Source organism: Castanea sativa, chromosome 6 (assembly GCF_040712315.1).
Source record: "Castanea sativa cultivar Marrone di Chiusa Pesio chromosome 6, ASM4071231v1".
NCBI lineage: Eukaryota > Viridiplantae > Streptophyta > Magnoliopsida > Fagales > Fagaceae > Castanea > Castanea sativa.
The window spans coordinates 12,073,692-12,079,882 of record NC_134018.1 but is presented as its reverse complement, the minus strand read 5'-3'; positions in this window follow the sequence as shown (position 1 = coordinate 12,079,882).

Sequence of the window (6,191 nt, the reverse complement as noted above, 5' to 3'; positions counted from 1 at the left end):
TATACAACAACCCTTTAGCTCAGCTTAACACATATATACAACAACCCTATCAATATCATTAGTGTCAATATATATAACAAAGCTCAATAAAATATCAAACATAGCATCTTCATTAACAGCTTCTCATTGTTGTGAATACCAAAGCATGACACAAGATTCAATATTAACCTAAACAACACAAAGTCAATACAAATACATCTTCAAATTATCATTAATTGCTACTCATTGCTATGAGTATCAAAGCAGGACAAAAGATTTGTGTTTAACAAAAACAACACTTACTACCATCACTAGAATTACACAAAACAACAGGGCATTGTTCAACTACAACACTTACTACCATAGTTAACCCAAAACACCAGAATTACACAAACACCAGACTTACATAGTTAACCCAACAATAGGGAATTGTTCCTTAGTTAACCCAAACACTAGAATTACACAAAACAAATGACATTCATCAAAAAAGGGGGAAAAAAAAAAAGGACTTCTACTATCTTCATTTCCTTGGACCATGCACAGGTGATTGACTTCCAGCATGTCTGATTGCTTCCATGTATCTGGATGCATTCTTAGAAGCATTCAGAGTCTCTGATGTGACCACCCTTTTCTTTTTCTATCTTGGATTTGAGTTGCTTCAGCTGGAGTTGTGTTGTGCACCTGGATTCTATGTGGTGCTGCTTGACTAGTGGTGCACTTGGATTCTGTGTGTTACTGCCTGAGTTGGGTGGTGCACTTGGAATGGAGTTGTGCTGATGTGTATAAGAGTGAATGAATGTGCTTCTACTGGCTTGAAATGGATTGGATGAGCTTGTCCTGGCATGAGGTGTTGCACTTGGACTAGATTGGTGCATTCTGATCTAATATGGTGCAAATTAGTGGATGACCTTGTCCTGGCCTTAGATGGTGCACTTGGCCTGAAGCTGTGCATGTTGGACTGGTATGATGCACTCAGAGTGAATGAGCTTGTCCTAGAATAAGGTGGTGCACTTAGAATGAAGCTATGCATGCTGGCTTGGTATGGTGCAAATGGAGTGGCTGAGCTTGTCCTGGCCTGTGATGGTGCACTTGGATTGGAATAGTTTTTGGTTTTGCTGGTCTACAAACAAGAAATTCACATATCTTAATATAGAATATTCAAAAGCAACTGATTCACACATATGTCCATATATTACCTTATTAAATGTATTGGTTCTATTTGTGGTGCCTGGTAGTGAAGAGTTTCCTCCAATCTCACCCTTGCAACTTCTTCTATTATGCCCTAACTTACCATAGGCCCTGCACTGCTTAGAGATACCAACTCGCCTACTTGTTGGTTCATTAGGTTCCCTTGCTCTCTTCTTCTTAGGCCTTCTAGGTGATATTCTTTTGATGGGAGGCTATACAAGTTGGACACCACTAGGTCTCCACATATTCTGTCCATTGATTAGTGCTATGATTGGCTCATAGTAGGCCTTGTATGTAGAGACATGAAAATAGTGGTTAACATACTGCTTAGCATCTTGTCTGTTGAAAAATATGTATGTGATTGCATGAACATAGGGTATGCCAGTTATACCTCACTTCCTACAACTGTAATGTGATGTGACCAAGTCAATGGTGAAGCTTTGCAGGCCATTTTTTACTTCAAACTGTGTTTGCCTTGCCCAACAAGCTAGCCACCTACTGCATGCCAGCTTTTCCTTATGCAACCTCTTCAGAACTTTGGCACATATATTTGATTTGACTCTCAGAATCTTCTCTCTGTTCTCTTAAAACCTAGTCATGAGATATAAAAACCTGATACACTCAAGCTACAAGCACATACAAATACAATGAAACATAAGATATGAATTGTAACATCCTGCCAAATACATGTACCAAACAATGAACCTAATTAACTGTAGTTGATCACAAAGACTCATACCATGCTAATTATAGGCTTAAACCTGAATTTAAGAATCCTGCTGTTGAAACTCTTACACATTGTTTAGTATAATGTCAGTCAAGCCATCCCCACTAAACATGTGTCTGACCCATTTTGTTGTTGAATGAGCTTGCAACCAACTATGCGCATCAGCATCAATTTCTTTCAACTCATCCATCACCCCATCAAACTCTTGTTTATAAGTTGCCTTGACTGCTCTCCAAAACGTTTCTCTGATCAGAACACTAGGTTGGTTCTTTCTGAGGTCGTTATAGAGATGTCTGCAGCAAACCCTATGTTCATACTGTGTCCAATTATCAATGAAAGTTTGCACCAACCCCTGTCACAAACAGCATCACAGACAAATATGTGAAGTCAGTATCTTAGAGATACAACGTGTAAATATAGATTAAAACAACCAAATGGAGAATAAACAACACACCTTTTGCTGGTTTGATATAAACACCCATCTCCAGTTCTGACTTATGTCTGCAAGTAACAGGTTTAAGAACCAAGTCCAAGAGTCCTTGGTTTCAGCCTTTACTAGTGCATATGCAAGTGGAAAATATTCTTCATTAGGATTTCAGCCTACTGTAGTAATCAATTGGCCCCTTGACTTATTCTTCAAGTGGCAAGCATCCAAACCAATGAATGGCTTGCGTCCAGCCAAAAACCCCTTCTTGCATCCCTTCAAACATATGTATAACCTCTCAAAATAAGGCACCCCATAGACCAAGTCCATCTCAACTGCTAAATCACCTTCATTGAAGGTATGTATATTCATAAGTATGGTACTGCTAGAACTAGACCTCCTTAACTCCTTTCAGTACTCCCATAGCTAATTGTACTGTTATGTATAAGCCCTAACAACATATTCTCAAGCCTTATCCCTAGCCCTACTGGCTTTTCCTACACTTATGTTTATGGTACACTTCTCATGAACAACATCTTGAATGTCTCAGCTTCATGTTAACCTGTCTTTTCACATTTTTCATCAACTTCTTCCTAATGTACGATGAAATACAGCTAGGATTCTTATAACTTCTAGAGCTTGTGTGTTCCAAATTCAATGTTCTTAGTTGGTAGCTCCTCTACCATGGCACCTTTGTTAGATAGGCTACAAAATTGTAGTTTTCCTAGCAAACAACTCTTACCCTCAACAGATCATTTTTAACAAATCTGATCCCTCATCCACCATGAACTACATATTCAGTTATAGCTTCCTTGAATTGCGTAGGTGTAGTAAACAACATATTTTTAAGTAACAACACAACACTTACTTCAATAGTTCGGTCATACTAAAACAAACACATGCATAGTTATCAACACTTGAATTACATAAAACAACACTCATACAATAATGTTAGGCTTAACTCTCTTCAACAGGGGCACATAGGAACACATGGACCACATTGGAAACCATAAACAAACACATGCAGATAGGGACCAACAAATAGTCAAAAGTCTAAACATACAAAAACATTGCGGTCCCTACTACCAGATCCAACCAACAAGCATATTGTAAAGCTATAAATAAGGACATAGACAGAGAGAGAGAGTTAATACCTTTTCACAAAGACAAAGGTCTCCCAGCTTTTATTTTCTTTACAATTACAAGAAAAGTGGATATTTGGCTTTAGGAACAGAGAAAAGTTTGGGTATTTGGCTTCAAATGGCAGAGATGGGTTTTGGGAAATGGTTTATGATAGTGGCTTCGAGAGAGTCTGGCTAATGGTTTCAGGTCATCTACATCTTGAGAGAGAGAGGTTGATGGTGTTTTGAGAGTTAATTCTAGGGTTTCAATATCTGATTTGGGGATTTTTAGAATCTACATGCCAGAGGTGGTGAAGCACTCACATGATGGTCACGTGACAAGGTTTGGGGTAGGAAACCCACGTGTTGAGCCTAGGTATGCCACGTAGTAATAACTTAATGTTATTTTATTTCTCCGTCAGTCGCGTATACAATTTTTGTCAGTTGGCTAACGGCAAGGACTAAAATACCATGCGCTAATTGTTTTATGGACTAAAAGTGGTGAAATTAAAATGTAGGGACTAAAATAGAAAAAAAGGTCCAAAATACAGGGATTAAAAGTGTATTTATACCTAAGAAAAACATGCACACAAATCTCTCTCCCCGTTTTTTCTTCTCCACCATTTCCCTAAATTCCAAATTCTATTTCTACTCTCGATTTCACCCCATTACTCAAGAATTTTCAAGTTCTCACAAGCACTCCGAATCAATCAAGAAGCAATTTGTTGATCAAATTTAAAATAACATACAATGGAGTGATATAGCTTGTTGCAGCCAAGATGGTGCCCCTTTAACTTGCCTGATCAGAGAGCCCAATCTGAGCCTTAACCATTTCCCTCTCTAATCTCTCTTTTCTTTTTCTTTTTTCCTTTGTGTTTTTTGGGTAAACCAAGTAGATATGGCTTCGGTTTTTTTTTTTTTTTTTTTGGCTACTGAGAAAATGAGGGAAAAGAACATTTTGACTGAAGTGGAGATTATTTTAGGTTTGTCCATATGTGTCTGTTGCTTGTACATATTCTATTTTTCTTTACCATTTATTGTTAGTGGTTTTTGCAATTGAGTTTTGAATTGGAATTCAAAATTCCTTTTCTCTATTTTGTTTAGCTTTTTAATCAATCAAAGGCAGTTGGAGATTTGGATTTGATGAAAGATGCTCTTATTAAGAGGAAATAGGAAATAGGAAATATAATTTGCTGATAGAAGGTAAAGGAAGAAGAGGCAAAGAAGGTGGTGGAGTTTGCGAGAAACATTTGGAATTTGGGAATTTGGGGAAATGGTGGACGAGAACAATCAATGAAGAGAGACAACTGTGGTTTTTTTTGTGTGGTTTATTTTATTTATTTTTTAGCTGATGTGGTATTTTTTTTCTAAAGTTAATATTATTTTATAAGTCACGTTAGCCTCAAATGTGCCAATAATGCACACCATTTGCTACATATGCATTTTTGGTTAGTAAGTTAACGGTATAGACCAAATTAACTGCAAGTTGAAAATAACAGAGACCAAATTTACTATATAATACCAAAAATGTAAGGACCAAATTGACTATGACTCCAAAATGTAGGGACTAAAATGGTGTTTCCGCCAAAAAGATATAGACAGATAGATGTATTGATATTAGGAGTCCCGACAAATTGCACGAAGTAACGTTCATTTTTCTTGTGTATCACGAGTGTTCTTTTTTCTTCTAATATATATATATCTATTTTTGGAGAGAAATCCTTGTTTGCTTTTTGAATGGTCTTTATTTGAATCATTTTTTTTATGTGATTTCATTTTTTGTAACACACATCCCATCTTCCAAGATTCTTTTAGAATTTTGTCACAGCATTTTTGCCATAACATAATTTATTCTAAATCCAAGATGATCTAGTTTATCTAATTTCTTCAAAAATTCCAGATAACCTTTTCTGTGCATCTTTTCCCATGGGTTTGGTAGTTTGATAAAAAATTGTTGTAACCAATATTGATTCTTGGTGGATTTATCAACAAATAATATTTTAGAAAAACTTTTAAGAGTACAGAACTGAAGCATAAATTCTTTTGGGGACTTGAACACTGAGCCCCTGGTGTTGTGTATCAACTCATTGGAATATCAAAGAATCATTTGCCTAAAAATTAATTTCCTTGCTTCAACTTTGTTTCTAGACCTCTAGAAGTTCTCCATAGAATCATGATTAATTGAATCCAAATTTACACTTGAAAGATGATCACCTTCCTTTAAAAAATGAGACTAAGAGTAACAACACTACAAATCTTTTCGTCAAAAAAATTGGGAGTACCTCTCTGTCATAGTGTGCCTAATTTCCCTTATTTATTATTTGGCGCTTGATAGCTTTACATGCTTTTTTCCCCCTTCATATAGAGCCATGCAAGAGGCAAAAGAAAAGAAATCAATTTGAGCTAAAAACTCGGGCCAAAATGGGCATTTGCCCCTTTCGCCCAAAGATGTAGAAAAATGCCCATGTTCTGAAACTATCTAGCAAAATGCCCCTGTTTTGAAACTCAATTTTCTAAAAATCAAGTTTCAATGTACTACTCAATTTGATAAAAATCGAGTTATTTGGAAAAATTCACATGGAACTCGAGTTCCATAATTTTTTTTTTTTTTAAAGTTTGATTACCTATAACTCAATTTTCTGTCAAACTCGATTTTTAGAAAATCGAGTTTCAAAATAATTTATTCTAAATCCAAGATGATCTAGTTTATCTAATTTCTTTAGAAAATTCATATAACCATTTCTGTGCATCT